At 39.5% G+C, this 21,615-nt stretch overlaps 1 protein-coding gene across 3 annotated transcripts in view; it reads left to right on the top strand.

Moving 5' to 3' along the window:
* Positions 1-21,615, top strand: part of FBN2 (fibrillin 2) — a 226,928-nt gene that overhangs the window by 78,083 nt on the left and 127,230 nt on the right. The window lies entirely within an intron of this gene.

Raw genomic sequence — 21,615 nt, 5'->3', positions numbered from 1 at the left:
AAGAAAGTGAGGTCAGCTGGGAAGCAGATCTAGAGGATCAACCAAACAGCAACCGGGAGCTGACATCTGAGGCCAAATTAGCACATATCGCTTTCTAGTGTATTTATCAGAAGTTGCCAGTCTAAACTTTTAGTTTCTTCCCACAAATGACTTCCACTATTAAAATGCACACATTCAGTAACTTGGGCACTACCTTGGCAATCTCAGTCAACTCCCAGCAATATTTCATATGGAGTAACTGAAGTGACATCTCTCCCTTAATTTCAACCTAAACAAAATGGTTTTCATGGAAAGTTGCACATGGAGTTTTCTTTGAGAGCTGGGAGGAAAAAGAGTTCTTTATTTGAGGCATGATGGGTAACATCATCATCATAAACATGAAGTCTGTGAAAAATACATATTCCAAAAGAAAATTATTTAACAAAAAGAGATTCTGTAGCTTGTGATCTGGGTTTTGGATCAAAATTAGGAATATTCAGATCTTGTCTTAACTTTCATTTAAAAGAAATTTAGTTCTTAGTTTTCATTCTGAGAACAAGAGGAAAATTGTAGAGAGAAACGACAATTTTAGTTTCAAGTACAATTCAGAGAATAAATGTGTAGCAGGACAAGCACATGGTGGCCAGTAGACCCAGATTTGGGGCCCACATGTCAGGGTCTGTGCTGTAGGTGCGTGTGGGGATTGCATGATCTCAGGCAAATAAATGAATGCCTGTATCTTTAACAGTAGAGATAAGAATGGTCTTTTCTACATAAAGGTTTTATGAGTATTATATAAGATAAAGAAAGCATTTGACCCTTCTAGGTCTTCGTTAAAGAAGGCAGGGATACATATCACAGACAATTTAATTATGAAGTATTCAATAAACCATGTGATTTGAGAGCTTAAAAAAATAATTGTAAAAGAGTTCTAATATAACATTTCAATTATGACTTGTACAGTTTCCTATAAATAAACTCTTTTAATCTTAAACAAACAAAGTTGACCTACTGGAGTGTATATTTGTCTACTTCAACCAGAGTATTAGCAAGTAAAGAAAGGTGTTATGCCCTGAGTCCAGTCCCCTCAAACTGGTAGAATAAGACACTCGCAGCAATGCAAAAGCAAGAATGGGGTTTATTTCTAGCTCAAGCTAGGACTCATGCCTCCTCCAGCGCAGTGGAGTGCAGACAAGAGCCCTGAGTCCAGGTCACAGCGGTTTTTATAGTCTCAGATTACATAAGCACCTATTTTTGTTCAAACAATCAAGCTGGCAGAAGCTCATTGGCCAGTTCATGTGCGCGCAGAAGCTCATTGGCCAGTTCATGCGCGGGGGTTTTTCTGGGGGATTTCCCGTTTTCCTCTGATTGGCCTGATTTTTGGCACAGGCGGGACTTTTCTAGGGAGGAGTTTCTTATTTTTGGCTCCAGTGGGATTTTCTTAGGGAGGCGTTTCTGTGAACTTAGCCTCCACCCGGTCTCCAGGAAATCGAAACTTAGGCCTAAGCAAGGTCTCAGGCCTATCCTGGCTACTCAGATGTTAGGGCTCCTAACAAAGGTACCCAAATTCATCATCTTGATGAAGAAACATGGAAGTGGGAGTTTAAGATAATCTATTAATTCCTGACGAGTCTCAGCCTGTTTTTACTCCTTCAGCCCCAGCTTCACCCAAATTATAGAAATGGATGTTTGAGACCAAGAGGACTTGATTTATTTAGCATAACACAGTAGTCAGGAAATTGCATTTTAGTGGATTCAGGGACATTTTTCCAAATGCTGAGAACCAGTGTTGTTTCCCCAGTGCCACTGAATATTTAAATCCCTTTTAAAAATACTAAAAAAAACACAAACCCTTGGTAAAGTAATTCACATAATTCTTGTAGTTCAGTTTCTGCTGAAGATCACTGGAAAAATTGAGAGCCTCCAAAACACCTTTCTCAGAAACTCAAAATTAGGTGTGTGTTAGTGATAGAAAAATCTATTCTACCCTGGAATGAATGAACCAGATGAATGTTTTGAACTTTGACGTAAGAAGAAAAAAATATAAACTCAAATATACTCCCTTATTTCTTGCATTTTACTTATAAAATCATTGCTGTTTCATAGTGAAATGTAAAAGCAATATTACAGACCAAAATAAACAAAAATGCTGGTTTTACAATATTGTTGATACATCTGTAGCTTCAACTAAGTGAGAGAGAAAGAAAAGCTGTCTCACAAATTACCATGGCTCATTGCCTGAAGAAAATTAGTCTACTCTAAGGAACTCCGGGAGTTGGTGATGTACAGGTAGGCCTGGCATGCTGTGATTCATGGGGTTGCAAAGAGTCAGACACGACTGAGCGACTGAACTGAACTGAACTGAATATAAGTGATTCAAGGATATAGCAAAGAGTATTGAGATGTGATTTTAATGACTAGAACTTTAGAAATGATGGGCTTCCTTGATAGCTCAGTTGGGAAAGAATCTGCCTGCAATGCAGGAGACCCCAGTTCGATTCCTGGGTCAGAAAGTTCCCCTGGAGAAGAGATAGGCTACCCACTCCAGTATTTTTGGGTTTCCCTTGTGATTCAGCTGCTAAAGAATCCGCCTGCAATGCAGGAGACCTGGGTTCAATCCCTGGGTTGGGAAGATCCCCTGGAGAATGGAATGGCTACCCACTCCAGTATTCGGGTCTGGAGAATTCCAGAGTTGTAAAGAGTCAGACACAACTGAGTGACTTTGACTTCTTAGAAATGATATTGTAAGATTTATTATTATTATCATCATATTTTTTTTATTATTACTATAGTTACAGAGCTATTTTACTTCCAAAGATAGGTGTTTGCCAAACTGGAACTCAGGGCCACCATGATGTTTGCCAAAGAGTTCCAAAGGAAAAGTAATGGGCTGCTAATAAGATGATAATAAATTGAGCTCTGTTATCTTTTATTCTAGGTCTATCTTATCCCCATTTATCATCTCCTGTTCTTCCACCCTTTCTTATTTTCTATTCCCCTCTGTTATCACCTAGACTATAACCTGTCATTCCTGAAATTAGAAGGAAGAAAATCTCTGACATCATTAACATCATCCCAGGTCATTCTATTCTTAAACATCTGTCTGTAGATGGTCTATGAATCAGTGCAGCACTTTAAAAAGAAGAGATGTGTGTGCTGTTGCAGTCAGTATTTTATTTTTAAAATAAAATTATTTAAATGAAAATGTAATCAAACTTTTTCTAAAACTGCTGCTATATGTTTATACATAAATTGGTTCTGTTTTATCATGAAGACATAGAAGAAAATGCTTTCAATGATGCTGGAAAAAATATCAAAGGTTGCTTTCTTGTTTTGTCAGATTCTAAGCAGAACAGATTTGAAACCATTGAAGATCTTTTTTAATAGAAAACATTTAAAGTTTGCTAAAAATTTCTCATCTAATACTTTAGTAAAACCATGTTGTGAATATTTAGTAGTTGACTCACTGGAAAAGACTCTGATGCTGGGAGGGATTGGGGGCGGGAGGAGAAGGGGACGACAGAGAATGAGATGGCTGGATGGCATCACCGACTCAAAGGACATGAGTTTGAGTGAACTCCGGGAGTTGGTGATGGACAGGGAGGCCTGGCGTGCTGTGATTCATGGGGTCGCAGAGAGTCAGACACGACTGAGCGACTGAACTGAACTGAAACTTAGAAAAATTAATTCTACTTAACAAACTCAGAATATAACTATTCACAAATTAGATTATCATAATTTTTTTTCCTCCCACATGGAATATTTTTCCTTAATTTACCGTGATAGAAAAAATGAATTTTTTTAATAATCAACTAACAAAGAAAAGCAGGAAGTATAGCATTCCAGCCTTTGTTTGCAACTTGATTTACATTCTAAAATATTCCCTGTAGCTTCAAGATGAAAGATGGGATTTTTTGATGGGTTTGGTTTTTTTTCCAAAAGAAAATGATGTTGCACTTAAATGTTGCATTTAAATCCTGTATAGTACTATGGACACTCTATTTGTAATGGCTAGTTAATTGTTAGTATTTCTCTCTGGAATCAAGAAAGTATGTGGATCTCATGAGTAAAATGTGTTCTAGAATATGCTCCTCTTTCAGTTCAGTTCAGTCGCTCAGTCGTGTCCGACTCTTTGTGACCCCATGAATCACAGCACGCCAGACCTCCCTGTCCATCACCAACTCTCAGAGTTCACTCAAACTCAAGTCCATCAAGTCGGTGATGCCATCCAGCCATCTCATTCTCTGTCGTCCCCGTCTCCTCCCATCCCCAATCCTTCCTAGCATCAGACTCTTTTCCAGTAGGCAACTCGTCCCATAAGGTGGCCAAAGTATTGGATTCTCAGCTTTAGCATCAATCCTGCCAATGAACACCCAGGATTGATCTCCTTTAGAATGGACTGGTTGGATCTCCTTGCAGTCCAAGGGACTCTCAAGAGTCTTCTCCAGCACCACAGTTCAAAAGCATCAATTCTTCGGCGATCAGCTTTCTTCACAGTCCAACTCTCACATCCATACATGACCACGGGAAAAACCATAGCCTTGACTAGACGGACCTTGGTTGGCAAAGTAATGTCTCTGCTTTTTAATATACTATCTAGGTTGGTCATAACTTTCCTTCCAAGGAGTAAGCGTCTTTTAATTTCATAGCTGCAATCAGCATCTGCAATGATTTTGGAGCCCAAAAAAATAAAGTCTGACACTGTTTCCCCTGTTTCCCCATCTATTTCCCATGAAGTGATGGGACCAGATGCCATGATCTTTGTTTTCTGAATGTTGAGCTTCAAGCCAACCTTTTCACTCTCCTCTTTCACTTTCATCAAGAGGCTTTTGAGTTCCTCTTCACTTTCTGCCATAAGGGTGGTGTCACCTGCATATCTGAGGTTATTGATATTTCTCCCAGCAATCTTGATTCCAGCTTGTGCTTCTTCCAGCCCAGCGTTCCTCATGATGTACTCTGCATATAAGTTAAATAAGCAGGGTGACAATATACAGCCTTGACGCTCTCCTTTTGCTATTTGGAACCAGTCTGTTGTGCCATGTACAGTTCTGACTGTTGCTTCCTGACCTGCATACAGGTTTCTCAAGAGGCAGGTCAGGTGGTCTGGGATTCCCATCTCTTTCAGAATGTTCCACAGTTTATTGTGATCCACACAGTCAAAGGCTTTGGCATAGTCAATGAAGCAGAAATAGATGTTTTCCTGGAACTCTCTTGCTTTCTCCATGATCCAGCGGATGTTGGCAATTTGATCTCTGGTGCCTCTGCCTTTTCTAAAACCTGCTTGAACATCTGGAAGTTCATGGTTTACATGTTGCTGAAACCTGGCTTGGAGAATTTTTGCATGACTTTACTAGTGTGTGAGATGAGTGCAATTGTGCGGTAGTTGAGCATTCTTTGGCATTCCCATTCTTTGGGATTGGAATGATGACTGACCTTTTCCAGTCCTGAGGCCACTGCTGAGTTTTCCAAATTTGCTGGCATAATGCTCCTCTTTAAGAAGTTAATTAAAATTCATTGTGTTTCCCTTTTTGGACTATTGCTGTATTATGCCTCACAATTGTCTTTATCATTTGCATAAGTTGGGAACAGTAGGGATGAGATGAGGAAGAAAGGAAAGAGGAAAGTTGTTCTGCCTTCATTCTTCATCCCTCACCACCAGGCTGTGTAAAAAGAGAGATGGGATGGTGAACTTGATTTGTCTGAAAAATTGCATTTCCAGAGTTTGAAATGCAAAAGATACAAGAGTTTCCTACCTCCTAGGTGAGGACCCCACAAAAAGAGGGGTTGAGTGGTCTTGAAAAGGGCTCCTGCCACACAGATTCCTGTAGAGTCGGTGATCCTAGCCTGGGGATGAACTGTCAGAAAGCTGGGGCTGATGAGAGAGTTACAACTGGTCAGATAGAGGCGGTATCTCTGGGATCAAGGGTGAAAAATAGAGCCTCAGCACTAAGAGGTCTCCCAGAATATCAGCAGAAATATTAGGCTTTGGAGCTGCCATGCCCAGAGGGCCCTGATGCCAGAATCATTCATTCAGAAAAGTATTTATTGAGTTCCTAGCACATTGCTAGACCCTGGGGACAGTGTACTGAACAAATAAAAATCCTTTCTCTCATGCAGGTTACATTATAAAAACAAGGGACAAACAAGAAACAAATAAAAATCTACTAGTCTGACGTGAAAAAAACCATCACAAAATCAAAGCAGGGTGAGAACGAAGGTATGAAAGAGCTGTGGGGGAAACCATGGCTGTCTGGGGAGGCAAATTCCTAATAGGGACCGCCAGTGAGCGACTCTGAAGCAGGGGTGTGCCTGAGGGATGGAGAGAACGTTAAAGAGGCCAGTGTAGGTGGCACACAGTGCGAAGGAGGACACTAAGTGGGAAATGACAGATTTAGAGATGCAGTCTGGTGCCATCCTTCGTGGGGCTTTGCACGGAAAGTACTTTGGACTTTCTCATTCACTCACAGTTCAGTTGCTCAGTTGTGTTCGACCCTTTGCAACCCCATGGACTGAAGCATGCCAGGCTTCCCTGTCTACCAACTCCTGGAGTTTACTTAAACTCATGTCCATCAGGTAGGTTAATGCCATCCAATCATCTTATCTTCTGTCGTCCCTTTCTCCTCTTACCTTCAATCTTTCCCAGCATCAGGGTCTTTTCCAATGGTCAGTACTTTGCATCAGGTGGCCAAAGTATTGGAGTTTCACTTCAGCATCAGTCCTTCCAACGAATATTCAGGAATGATTTCCTTTATGATTGACTGGTTTGATCTCCTTGCTGTCCAAGGGACTCTCAAGAGTCTTCTCCAACATCTCAGTTCAAAAGCATCAATTCTTCAGCGCTTTTCCTTCTTTATAGTCCAACTCTCACATCCATACATGACCACTGGAAAAACCATAGCTTTGACTAGACAGATCTTTGTTGGCAAAGTAATGTCTCTGCTTTTTAATATGCTGTCTAGGTTGGTCATAGATTTTCTTCCAAGGATCAAGTATCTTTTAATTTCATGGCTGCAGTCACCATCTGCAGTGATTTTGGAGCCCCAGAAAATAAAGTCCCTCACTGTTTCCATTGTTTCCCCATCCATTCGCCATAAAGTGATGGGACCAGATTTTTTTTTTTGAATGTTGAGTTTTAAGCCAACTTTTTCTCTCCTTTCACTTTCATCAAGAGGCTCTTTATCATGTTGAGGTTTGACAGAAAACAACAAAATTCTGTAAAACAATTATCCTTCAATAAAAAATAGAAGATATTTTTTAAAAGAGGTTCTTTAGTTGTTCTTTGCTTTCTGCCATAAGGGTGGTGTCATCCACGTATCCAAGGTTATTGATATTTCTCCCGACAATCTTGATTCCAGCTTGTGCTTCATCCAGCCCACCTTTTCACATGATGTACTCTCCATAGAAGTTAAATAAGCAGGGTGACAATATATGGCGTAAACGTTCTCCTTTCCCAATTTGAAACCAGTCTGTTGTTCCATGTCCATTTTTAACTGTTGCTTCTTGACCTGCATACAGATTTCTCAGGAGGCAGGTAAGGTGGTCTGGTATTCCCATCTCTTTATAATTTTTCCAGTTTGCTGGGATCCACACAGTCCCTGCTTTGGCATAGTCAATAAAGCAGAAGTAGGTGTTTTTCTGGAACTCTTTTGCTTTTTTGATGATCCAGTGGATGTTGGCAATTTGATTCCTGGTTCCTCTGCCTTTTCTAAATCCAGCTTGAACATCTGGAAGTTCACGGTTCACATACTGTTGAAGTCTGGCTTGGAGAATTTTGAGCATTACTTTACTAGTGTGTGAGATAAGTGCAATTGTGCAGTAGTTTGAACTTTCTTTGGCATTGCCTTCCTTTGGGATTGGAATGAAAACTGACCTTTTCCAGTCCCGTGGCCACTGCTGAGTTTTCCAAATTTGCTGGCATACTGACTGTAGCACTTTCACAGCATCATCTTCTAGGATTTGAAATAGCTCAACTGGAATTCCATCACCTCCACTAGCTTTGTTCATAGTGATGCTTCCTAAGGCCCACCTGACTTCGTATTCCAGGATGTCTGGCCCTAGGTGAATGATCACACCATAGTGATTATCTTTGAACTTTAGAGTTCTCATAAAGGGAGCCAATGGAAAATTTTGAGCAGAGGAGTGACATATTCTGCACTTCATTTAAAAAGATTTGCTCTGGCTGCTGGGTGTTAAAAAGATGAGAAGGGAACGAATATGAAAGCAGAGAGACCAAGTAAAATGCTCCTGCAATAGTCTCACTGAGGTTTGATGATAGCTCAGAGAAGTGGCTGAATTCCATGTATTTTGAAGGCTGAACCAGCAGAATTTGTTGACAGTCACTTGTGAGGCAGGATAAGAATCAATTAGTTCCAAGGTTTTTGGAATGGAGATTTTAAAAGTTGCCATTAACTAAGGTGGAGAACATCTGTGGGTGGAACATAGTTGAGTGGACGGTAGATACCAGGATTCGGCTTCAGACGGTTAATTTGAAACCCCTGTTAGACACTCAGGTAGCCGTTTGAGTTGCATATATGGATTAAGTTCCGGGGCAAGGTTGAAGCTGACAGTGTCAATTTGAGAGTCTTTGGCGTATAGCTGATATTTGATGCCATGAGATTAGAGGAGATCATGAAGGGATCATTCTGATAGAGAAGAACCCAACAGCTGAACCCTGGAACACTTCAACACTTAGAGGTTCAGGAGATGAAAGAGAGCCAGCAAAGGAGACTGAGAAGGAAATATCTGTATGGTGACATCTCCACCAGCCAGGTAAAATCTTTGTTACCAAGACCCGTCCTCTCTCCTCCCCATCACAGCATTGAAAGAGCTCGTGGTAGGTGCTGTCCAGGGAGGAGGGAATTGAAAAGAAAAGCAAAAAGACAACCACATCTCCCCCACTGCTGAAAGTTCTCATTTTCAGCAGACTCCAACTTCGGGGGAGGAGAAGCTTTGACTAGATGAAAGATTAGAACTATGGGGTTGTTGGATTTGAGTGGACTCGTTATTCATCTGAAAGTGGTAGGAAAGCCTGAGGGCGCTGCCTGAAATTTTCTAGGATCAAAAAAGAACTGGTCAAATGAAAATGTGCAAAATGGCAGCAGGAGAAAAATAAAGTTGCTTTCTGCTTGCACCCTTGTGGTTTCAAATCGCATTACCACATATTCTCAGTTTATTTGAAAACATTTCCAACTTCAGGACTTATAGACGTAAGTCTACATGCAAAAGTTCAGCTTTTGCATAAATCATCAGACAGAGGCTGTAATTTCAACAAAAGGGAATTTCAAACGTGAAGGTCTTTCCAAGTCTCAGTGAAGACCCCTGACGTGCTTTAGTGTCCTTGAGAATGGTCCAGGTTGCTCCCTGCGGATGAGCAGCAGTTCTGCCCTGTGGCATTCAAATGTGTGCATGTGTCTGTGCCGTCAGCCCCGGCAGGCTGTGAGCCCAGCGAGGTCCGCTCAGTCTTGGTGAGTTTTCACAGCTAGCCGTTGTGAATTCAGCACTTTGCACAGAGAATGCCAGCAGAGGAGTTGTTGCATTTATGCAACTCCGTCACCTCCTTAAGCAGATCAGACTGCGCTTTACAGTCTAAGTGACTCTTAGGAATGAGCCCTGTGTACTCATCTGCACAAGCCCATCTGTGCACACGCATAGGTGTGTCTGTGCCGTTCAGTGTACGCACAGTCACACACTGAATTTAAACTGGGGATGGTAATATATGAATGTCATCTGTCAGGTCAATAAGGAAATCAACCAAACTCAGGAAAGTACAACTGTAACAATTCAAAGATTAACTTTCTGTAGAAGAATTGCATATAGTATGTTTCTTAGTAACTGAGAGTACCATTTTTGTTGAATTTATTTCCTTTTATGGTAATAGGTATGAAAAGCACAGAGGCTAATGAATATTTATATGATAATTCTGTAAAGTAGGACATATTTTCACTTAATGCCATTTATTTAGAAAATATGGAATAAGTACCTTGATGCATCATTAAATTATTGGTGAAATCAAGATTTCTTAAAGTTCCTACTGCATTATGCCAAAGTACATTTAAAAATCCTGAGGGTTTTATGATTACATCTTAACATACTGATGTTTAAAAAGAAAAATGGTAACAGAAAATATTAAATGCTTGCGTCTTTGCCAAGTCCAAATGGTTATAGTAAATTTAACTTTGGAATTTCCTGACTTTTGTGTTGTTAAAATTATAGGTTTTACTCAACATTAAAAGAGTCTTTCAATTTAATTTTCCTATATTAAAAAAATTTTAAGGTGGTTGTGGAGGGCAGACAGAATTGGAAGAAAGATTCTAGAAGACGTGGTTTAAACAGTTCATCCCTCACTTGTTAGATATATGTTTTTTTTTTATTTTAATAGAAGCTCAGTGTCATCCTTTAAGCCTTCTAAAGCTGAAACTGCAATACTTTGGCCACCTCATGCGATGAGTTGACTCACTGGAAAAGACTCTGATGCTGGGAAAGGTTGGGGGCGGGAGGAGAAGGGGACGACGGAGAATGAGATGGCTGGATGGCATCACCAACTCTGTGGACATGAGTTTGAGTGTACTCCGGGAGTTGGTGATGGACAGGGAGGCCTGGCGTGCTGTGATTCATGGGGTCGCGGAGAGTCGGACATGACTGAGCGACTGAACTGAACTGAACTGAACTGATTTTGCACCTTGTAAATAATTTGGTCTTATTTGTCTTGGACTAACAAAAAGTAACAAAATATTTCCACCCTGAGTAAATAAAAAAAGAAAGAGAATGAAAAAGCGCTGCTGGTAAATAGTTACACTTCCCAAGAAATTTGGGGATGCAGACCAAAAATTTAGACTCATGTTTCACTCTGTTATCAGAAGTTTTTATGTATTTTGAAACAGAAATAGCTTTCCAATTGTTATGTCAGTTTTAAAAACACTATGATGGAATTGCCTTTTGCTGCTATTGCTTCGTGCCTAAGTTACTCCAAATTAGTATTAATATTTAGAAAGATGCAATGTTAGTTTCAGGCCAAAAAGGCACCATGAATTACATTGCTACAGTAGTAGAAGGCAATGCTATTATTTTACCTAAGCGGACAAAAAAGCTTATTTAATATATAAAAGGTTCCTTTGCTGCCTGTTAATGTTATCACACAGGGTATTTCAGATGTACTTCTCTAGATCAATAACTAGAGGAAAAGAGACAAAATATATATAATCATACTATAGTAAAATGCTGAATTAAAATAAAGATATTGATATTACATAGTAGATAACAGGCTTCCATCCTCTGTACATTGGATATACAGTGGATCGTGGTGTCTTCCATGACCCTAAAAAATATCCTTTCCTTTCCATCTTCCCCTTAAGCCACTGCCCTCTTTTCCTTCCTTTCACCTCACACTTTGGAATTATCTACAGTCATTCTCTCCTTTCTTTCTTCTGACTTACTCTGGAACCCATTGTAACTGAGTCAACTGAAACTGTATTTCAACCAGCTCAATAGGTAGACTTTTCTCCTTCCTTACATAACCTGCCATCCCTGCCAAAAAGAGGAAAGAAGAACAGCACCTGTATGCACGTGGTCTCCAGAAATGGAACCTAGACCACCTTTGTATACGCAGCTGCATGCCTGTGTGCCAGGTCACTTCATGAATGTCTGACTCTGCGAGCCTGTGGACTATAGCCTGCCAGGCTCCTCTGTCCATGGGATTCTCCAGGCAAGAATACTGGAGTGGGTTGCCATGCCCTCCTCCAGGGGATCTTCCCCACCCGGGGATCGAACCTGTGTCTCCTCTATTGGCAGCCGGGTTCTTTACCACTTGCTCCACCTGGGAAGCTCCTGTGTAGCTGTGTACCAGGCATGTATGCTTTGGATGCCCCACAGTTGACTCAAGCTCAGCAGGCACAGATTGAGTCTCTAGTTTCGCTGCACCTACTCGATATGTACTTTACTGGCATTTCTCAAAAAGCTTATGTCAGTGATTAGCCCCACTATCCATTTTCTAGCCCAGAGTGTAAATCTGGATAGCATTCTTAATACCGCCCTTTTCTGACACAACCATTTTATCACCAAGAATTTGGATGGATACTACATCTTAAATGTATTTTGAATCTTTCCATTTTTCTCTGTCTTGGTTTCTTTTCTGGATTACTGAGACATCTTTTTTTGATGTCTTGTTCTACTCCATCTTTTTTCCATGTTGCAACCACAGTGATCTTTCTAGAACACAGATTTGGTCACGTTCCTCCTGAGTGTCCGTTCTCCGGACGTAGCTTCTCACATCACCCTCTGCCTGCATCTCTACACTTTGATTCAGGCACATTCACATTTACTTGTTTCTCAGATAAATCTTGGCTCTTTGTTGTCCTGTCTTTGTGTCATGTTCCCTCTGCTTGGATGACAATACTCCATTTCGTTTTCATGGCCTGGTTTACACCTATTTGTCCGTTATGTTTCAGTCTGTCACTTTCCCGTATGACCCTCCTGACCCATTTTTTCCCGTGAATTCCCATGCTATCTAGTGCCTGCCCTAGTATTTATCATACCATATCTCCATTTGGGGTAATTCTGATCTCCTGGCCATCATAGCCAGCCTCTGGGGAAGGAGTCCAGCGAACACTTGGTTTCAGCTGTACTCACAGCTTAGCGATTCTATTTCTGGTCCAAGGAAATGTTCATCTTGTATTTTGAAACCAGCTGGCTCTTTCTAGTTTTCTTTTTTTTTTTTTTCCTTTTTATATGTGATCTGTCAGTGTTCTGTGTTTGGAACAGAAGGGGAGTACCAAAACATCCTGACTAGAGGTCAAAATCTGCATGTTTAATAAGCTGTCCAGGTGATTTTTCTGCACATTTAAGTTTTGTAACATCTGCACTCGCTATTTTATCCTATCAAGAAGACTGAAGCTGTTTGACATGAATTTACTCAACCTCAGAGTCCCTCTATTACTACATCCTCATTTTCCATTTTCCCTGCATTTAATGAAGTGTCTTTCCTTCTTTTCCAGAGTAAAATATTCTTGCTCCACACCTAATTCCATCACCTTTCTAACTCTTACTATTAATATGTAAGCTCACTTTTCTAGCTTTTATCTCTTCTTTTTCCCAGCTCTTCTTCTTTACCTATGATCAAGTCCATCCTAAATATCATTAACACAAACCTCTCCCTTCCATCTCTTTGGGCACCTCTCACTGTGCCATTTTTATTGAGTGTTTTCACTGTTCATTTGTGCTCAGTTATGTCCAGCTCTTTGCAGCCCCATGGACTGTAGCCTGGTATGTAGTTCAGTTCAGTTCAGTTCAGTCGCTCAGTTGTGTCCGACTCTGCGCGACCCCATGAATCACAGCACGCCAGGCCTCCCTGTCCATCACCAACTCCCGGAGTTCACTCAAACTCATGTCCACAGAGTCGGTGATGCCATCCAGCCATCTCATTCTCTGTCGTCCCCTTCCAATGAACACCCAGGACTGATCTCCTTTAGAATGGACTGGTTGGATCTCCTTGCAGTACAAGGGACTCTCAAGAGTCTTCTCCAACGCCACAGTTCAACAGCATCAATTCTTCGGCGATCAGCCTTCTTCACAGTCCAACTCTCACATCCATACATGACCACGGGAAAAACCATAGCCTTGACTAGACGGACCTTGGTTGGCAAAGTAATGTCTCTGCTTTTTAATATACTATCAAGGTTGGTCATAACTTTCCTTCCAAGGAGTAAGCGTCTTTTAATTTCATGGCTGCAATCAGCATCCGCAGTGATTTTGGAGCCCAAAATAAATAAAGTCTGACACTGTTTCCCCTGTTTTTCCATCTATTTCCCATGAAGTTATGGGACCAGATGCCATGATCTTTGTTTTCTGAATGTTGAGCTTCAAGTCAACCTTTTCACTCTCCTCTTTCACTTTCATCAAGAGGCTTTTGAGTTCCTCTTCACTTTCTGCCATAAGGGTAGTGTCATCTGCATATCTGAGGTTATTGATATTTCTCCCAGCAATGTAGTAGAACCTTCTAATTGTATCTTCTACTCCTCATAAATACCCCCTACTCTTGGGAAACTCAGCCATAGTTTTGGCTCACAGTTTTTCCCATCTCCTCTGCATGTTTCAATTCTGTCTCGTTCTTTAGGATCCTTTATCAACTAGTATGTCCTCCAATAACTTATTTCTCATAATTCAAATGAGAGAGTATATTGTTAATCTTCTCTGGTGGAATTGTGCCTTGTTTTAAATTTATCTGCTTAATAAATCATTAATTCATGATGGTTAGAGATTATGTATAACATATATGTGACAAATCAAAGGCCTTTAATCAGCAATACTTGATAAGTTCACGAATGAATGGTAGATGCTCAAAATCTATTTATTTGGTTTAAAGAGAGAAAATTGAGGGTTTCAAAGAATGAATACCATTTTCATTCGAATCTCTTATAAATATAGATGCAGATATCTTCCAAACACTGTCAGTACACTAAATCCAATAATATATAAAAATGATTATAGATTATTATCAGTTAGGATTTATCCCAGGAATGCCAGTTGGTTCAGCATCTGAAAATCAAGTAATATAATGTAAGTAGAATAAAGGACAAAAGCCCTATGATCATCTCAATATGTGCAGAGAAAGTATTTGAAAAAAATCTGACACCTTTTCGTGATAAAAATGATCAACAAATTTGGAATAGAAGGGAACATTCTTAACCTGATAAAAGGAGTATATTAAAAAAAACTATAGCTAATATCATACTAACTGGCAAAAGAGTATTTCCCTGAAGACCAGAAATAAAACAGATGTTTATTCTCACAACTTCTGTTCAACTTTTTGGTAGAGATTCTAATCAGGGAAGTTAGGAAAGAAAAGGAAATAAAAAGTATCCAGGTTGGAAAGGAAGAAGTAGAGCTATATATTTGCAGATGACATGTGTTTAGTTGATGAAGGATCAACTAAAATGAGTAAAGTATACACTAGAATGGAGAAGATATCTTCTAAAAACTCTTTAAACTCAATAAATGGTCAGCAGGTTGTTGTTATAGAATATCAACATATAAAAATGAATTGTACTTCCATATATTAGCAGTGAACATTGTGGAAATGAAACCAAAAATTCACTTATTATAGGATCAAAAGAATAAATGCTCATGAACAAATATAATGAAGTCAAAGACTTGTACACTTAAAACTACAAAACCTTGTTGAAAGATGTTAAAATCTTAATAAAAGGAAAGATATCCCACGTTTGTAGATTGGAAGACTAAATATTAAGATGGCAATATTCTTCAAATTGATATATAGATATAACACAATTCCTGTCAAAATTCCAACTTTTTAAAAATACACAGTCTAATCCTAAGGTTCATATGGAAATTTATGTGCAAATCATGTATCAAATGTGGGATATATATATAAAGAACTCATACAACTCAATTATTAAAAACAAATAACTTCATTTAAAACTGGGCAAAGTGTTAGAATAGATATTTCTCCATAGTAGATACATAAAAGCAATAACCATGTTAAAGTGTACTCGACATTATTAGTCATTACAGAAATGCAAACCAAAAGTATGATGTGATACCGTCTCACATCCTTAAAATAGTAAAGGTAATAATGAGTGTTGGCAAGGATGTGGAGAAATGGGAATCCTTATACATTGCAAGTGAGAGTGTAAAATATTCCAGCTGCTTTAGAAAGCAATTTGACAGTTCCTTAATAAGTTAAACATAGAATTATCATATAACTCAGCAATACCACCTGAGATTAAATCATATGTCCATAGAGAAGTAATACTGAAATGTTCATAGTAGCTTTGCTTGTAGTAGCCAAAAAATGAAATTAATTAAAATATCCATCAACTGATGGATGAATACATAAAATGTGGTATATCCATACAGTAGAATATTATTTGCAATTAAAAAGAATGAAGTTCTGTATATCCCACAACATAGTTGAAATTTGAAAACATGATGCTAAATGAAAGAAGCCAGTTATGAAAGATCCTTTATTTTATGGTTCTTTTATATGAAATGCCCAGAATAGGCAAGTATATAGAAAGAGCTTATTAATTAATTGTTATAGATCTGGTAGTTATAAATTAGCTATTGCCTAGGTCTTGGAGTAAGGTAGGGAGAGTGACTGCTAAAGGGGTAGAATTACTTTGGCAGGAGTGAAATTACTCTAAATTGTGGTGATGGTTGTACAATCATGTAAATACCAAAAACTGTTGAATTTTGTACTTTAACTGGATGAATTACCATGCAGTTATTATGTTTCACTAAAGGAGACCAATCCTGGGTGTTCATTGGAAGGACTGATGCTAAAGCTGAAACTCCAGTACTTTGGCAACCTCATGCGTCGAGTTGACTCACTGGAAAAGAGTCTGATGCTAGGAAGAATTGGGGGTGGGAGGAGACAGGGACGATAGAGAATGAGATGGCTGGATGGCATCACTGACTCGATGGACATGAGTTTGAGTGAACTCCGGGAGTTGGTGATGGACAGGGAGGCCTGGCGTGCTGTGATTCATGGGGTCACAAAGAGTCGGACACGACTGAGCGGCTGAACTGAACTGAAAGCTGTTTGTCAATATACAATGAAATTTTGAGTAGAATTGATTTGTATCATCCTTTCAGTACCCAATTAATTTTTATCATTTTGAAAATGCCTTTTGTCCCTGTAAAAGCTTGAAATAGCAATTTATTCTATGTGAAATTTAGTGGTAAGTTTTCCTAGTTTTGGGCTTCCCTTGTAGCTCAGCTGGTAAAGAATCTGCCTGCAATCAAACCTTGGTTTGATTCCTGGGTCAGGAAGATCTGCTGGAGAAGGGATCGGCTACCCCTCCAGTATTCTTGGGCTTTCCCTGGTGGCTCAGATGGTAAAGAATCCGCTTGCAGTGTGGGAAACCTGGGTTTGATCCCTGAATTGGGAAGATCCCCTTTAGAAGGGAAAGGTTACCCAGTCCAGTATTCTGGCCTGGAGAATTCCATGGACTATATAGTCCATGGGTCACAAAGAGCCGTACATGACTGAGACTCTTTTCACTTCACTGTCCTAGTTTCAAATAGTATGTTAAATAAAAATTCAATGTATGCATAAGAGAAATAATATTTACCTTTTTTCTATACTAAAAAATTATATGGAATTAAGCCAAATACATGTGGTTCCTTGGCATGGGTGGAAAGAGAATATTGTATAAGCACATTTTTAAAACAATTTATTGTTTTATTTGTTTTAAGTTCTCTGTAACATAATTGTTACATGGATTCTGCTTTTATGTATGACATGTACATATTGGAACTGACAGAATCTCTGGGGCAATGTTCTTAGAATTCAGTGATATCTGAGATCACACTTAGTACTACTTACCAAATTATTCATTATATCTGCTTAGAGTAAGATTTACAGTAAATGTTGTAAATGTTGGTTGACAAATATGAGATTATGTGGCTTGGCAGTCAGAAATCTGTCAGATGGTTTTGCTTAGATCTAATTTTCTTTAAAAAAAAAAAAATGAAGAAGAAGAAGAAGTCTGTGTTCCATTTAAATTACCAAACACTTTCCAATCCTTCTTTTTCTTTATCCTCCCATGGCACACTTCAAGTCCCCTCCTTTTTGACAGAGTTCTTCCTTACCCTCCTTCCATCATCATACTCTTATTCTCACCTCTCTGATCCTTGCTCCCAGTCTCCTGTGCTGGCTTCTCTTCTTTTGACTTTCCCTTGGGTGGTAGTGGTTCTCAGAGTTCCTTCCTCACACTCAATTCTTTTCATATATGTGTCTTCTTTGGAAATCTCATTTATTGCTACAACTTCAAAAGCAATCTTCAGACTTGGTGATAAACCACAAGTATACATGTTGACGCCTTACTTTTTTACCGCGTTTCAAATTTTTAGCTGCGTAGTTGGAATTTCTGCTTGTCTCTCTCAAGCATTTCATATTCAGAGTGTCCCAAACTCAACTGAGCCTCAAAATGTGTTCTTCCCTCTGTGTCCTGTCTTCTGTTAATAGCACTACCATTAGCTCCGTTCTCAATCAAGCTATAAGTCTGAGATACTTATCCAGGGGCAAAATCCTGCTGAATTCTCCTAGAATCTCTTGAATATGTGTTCTCTCACTCATCATAAAGCTTACTTAAGGCTCTCATCATTTATAACTAGGTTGTTATTATCTATGTACATTAAACATGAGGATTGTCTTTCTGATGCATCAATTTGCTTATGTACTATTCTTATTTAATTTAAACCTCTTCATGCTGCCACTGCTGCTGCTGCTGCCAAGTCACTTCAGTCCTGTCCGACTCTGTGTGACCCCATAGACGGAAGCCCACCAGGCTCCCCCATCCCTGGGATTCTCCAGGCAAGAACACTGGAGTGGGTTGCCATTTCCTTCTCCAATGTGTGAAAGTGAAAGTGAAGTCGCTCAGTCATGTCTGACCCTTAGCGACCCCACGGACTGCAGTCTACCAGGCTCCTCCATCCATGGGATTTTCTAGGCAAGAATAGTGGAGTGGCTTGCCATTGCCTTCTCTGCTAAACCTCTTCATAAATACCATAAATTATTTCAGAAAAAAAGCCTAAGTTTTTGGGAAGGTCCTCCAGGGTTCAGCATATGGCCAACTAGCACAGCTTTTATTTGTCATTTTCCCAATCATGCTGGTACACTTGCCATTCTTTGGCTGTGCTGCCCTTTCAGGTTTTTGTTACTTTTTATTAGTCTAAGGCTATCTGTATTCTGGGCTTCCCAGGTGGCACAGTGGTAAAGAATCCACCTGCAGTGCGGGAGACTCGGGTTCAATCCCTGGGTAGAGAAGATCCCCTGGAGTAGGAAATGGCACTTCAGTATTCTTCCCTGGAGAATTCCATGGACAGAGGAGCCTGGCAGGCTACAGTCCTGGGATTGCAGAGTCGGACATGACTGAACAACTGAGCAGTCACGCATACCCAAAACTGTATTCCACTTGCTACAGTAATTAGTTCAGGACTCTGGGCCTTATGAGCCCATTTTCCTGGCTATAGGAATAATTCAAAAGGGTTAGTATGTGACTCAGTTCAGGACATTAGGAGAAAAGGAAAGATTTGCTGAGGGCTCCTGGGGGAAAATTCGCTTCCTCTTAGGAGTGAGCCACTGGAAGAGACAACTTCTCTTACTCTAGATGTCCTAGTCAAAGATCTAGCCCAGAACTGCTATAGCCATTTGCTCCTGTCAGGGAAGACAGCCTTAAAGACGTGGTCAAAGCCAGAGGAGGGCATAGGTGAGGAGATCTATTTTTCATGTAGAAATCTTAAATACTTTACTGAGAGCCTTTTACATATAATTATTTTGAAGCTGAACTTTTAAGGTTCTTACTTAATTCTAAGGAAGAAACGTGGAGTTTTTGCAAAATAAAATATTTAGCCCAAAACTCACAGATTTAATGTTATTCCATGTGTTCTTCTATGCTCCAGGGTTTTTTCTCTCCGCTTGAAAGAAAAGTCATCTTGAAAGAAAAAAACATCTTTCAATTTCTACTCTTTCTGTTGTCAAAAAGGCTATTTGGAAGTAGAGCACAAAGAAGTACTTTATTATGAAAGGAAATGCCTGAAAATAAGAGTAAATGCTTAAATGAAAGACTTTAAGGTTCCTAATTTTTAAGAATTTGGCTTAGGCCTAGGCTCCATAAGTGCCTTGGTTGTTGGCATACCTTTAGACGTAGGAGGATCAGAAAGTAAGTTTCGGTCCTTCACTTTTGTAGTGCTTGCTGCTTTACTGTGTGCGGTTTGCTTTTTCTGTCTTCCTTATTTAGAAGTGATTATCAATTTAGCTGGTGATCACAGTATAGCTGTTCTAGTTTTCTTTCTCTTCTGAATCTACGTTCAGTTTTATTAAGATGCCCCGCACTAAGATAGCAACACAAGATGCAACAGACCCTAATTTTGCACATATGGTTTTGTTTTGTTGGATTAAATCTGATGGTAACTCTTTCACCACACTATATGTTTGGTCCTCATGTAACCAATTCATGTTAGAATTCTGGACTCTATAGGGGAATTGATAGATTATGACTTGTACCACTGTGCCTTCAGTGGCTAACTGTTAAGCCTCTAATGAAGATATGATTTTAGAGACTGTCTGAATCTGGTAATATTTTTGAATTAGAACATTCCAAGAAGACATAGGCATATAGTTATTTCATGATACTGCTTATAGGCACGAATGACTTGTCAGAATAAATGGTGGGGCAAAAAAGAATGAATAGAGCAATTCAGTTCAGTTCAGTTGCTCAGTCATGTCCGACTATTGCAACCCCATGGACTAAAGCACGCCGGGCCTCCCTGTCCATCACCAACTCCCAGAGTTTACTCAAACTCATGTCCATTGAGTCAGTGATGCCATCCAACCATCTCATCCTCTGTTGTCCCCTTCTCCTCCCACCTTCAATCTTTCCCAGCATCAGGGCCTCTTCAAATGAGTCAGCTCTTTGCATCAGGTGGCCAAAATATTAGAGTTTCAGCTTCAACATCAGTCCTTCCAATGAATATTCAGGACTGATTTCCTTTAGGATGGAGTGGTTGTATCACACAGAACAATAGAGGAAAGAAATTTAAGGCATTGTCAACCATTTTTAAATTGTGGGGTTTAAAATTTATTCCCTTGTATCTATAATTAGAATATAATTTTTCTGTGCTTTTTATGAATGCACTTAAGCATATATATGTCTTTATCTATGTATGTATATATACACATACGTATATGGGACTTCCCCGTTGGCTCAGCAGTAAAAGAATGTGCTTGCAATGCAGGAGACGCAGGAGATACGTGGGTTCTATCCCTGGGTGGGGAAGATCTCCTGGAGGCGGGCATGGCAACCACTCCAGTATTCTTGCCTGGAGAATCCCATGTATGGAAGAGCCTAGTAGGCTACAGTCCATGGGGTCACAAAGAATCAGACTCGACTGAAGTGACTGAGTATACTTTTATATACATATATATATATATGCTTGTGTGCATATATATACATCTTTTAAAAAACTGAAAGCTCAGGTTTACTTTGGGGTAATCATCTAGGCTTATGGCTTTTATAATTGTTCCCTGTATTCACTTGGTCTTTGCTAGCTCTGTTGCTTAGAGAAGACAGCTAATTCCCAGGCATCTCTGACTAGATTCTCTTAACACTGGCTCATTTCCTTTTCAATATATTAGCAAGTCGCTCCCAGTGTACCTAATTGTAGCTTTGTTTGACTTTCCACCTCTCTCTGCTTATTGAACTAGAAGAAAAGTACATTAAAGCTTATATCAATGGCCAGGTTTTCTGGTTTGGGGGAAATTTAAAAGAAAGCAGACCTTTCATTAATGTGAAAGGGAGTAGACTAGTCCCAGCACTGAGTAAGCTGAATGGATAAATTGAGGGGGAGGCACAATAGGAAAACTGGATAACTCCCAAAGCCACCCACGTTTGCCCTTTGCCATTTTACTGTATTATTTTAGGTTTGAAGTTAATTCCCAGAATGCCAGATATACCCATATTCAGATGTAAGTACAAAAACATCCTGAACCCAAATAGAAAAAAAAAAAAAAAAGGTGTTTGCCACCCTCCATTGGTTCAGATAATTAATGTGAAAATTAGCTATAAAAATTTAAATGTATTTATTTCATATTTAAAAATGTAATCCTTGCATATGTGT

Source organism: Moschus berezovskii, chromosome 8, assembly GCF_049115385.1.
Source record: "Moschus berezovskii isolate FMDL1 chromosome 8, NW_MosBer_1.0, whole genome shotgun sequence".
Taxonomy (NCBI): domain Eukaryota; kingdom Metazoa; phylum Chordata; class Mammalia; order Artiodactyla; family Moschidae; genus Moschus; species Moschus berezovskii.
Note: the sequence above shows the minus strand (reverse complement) of the source record. Positions and strands in the feature narration are given on the sequence as shown.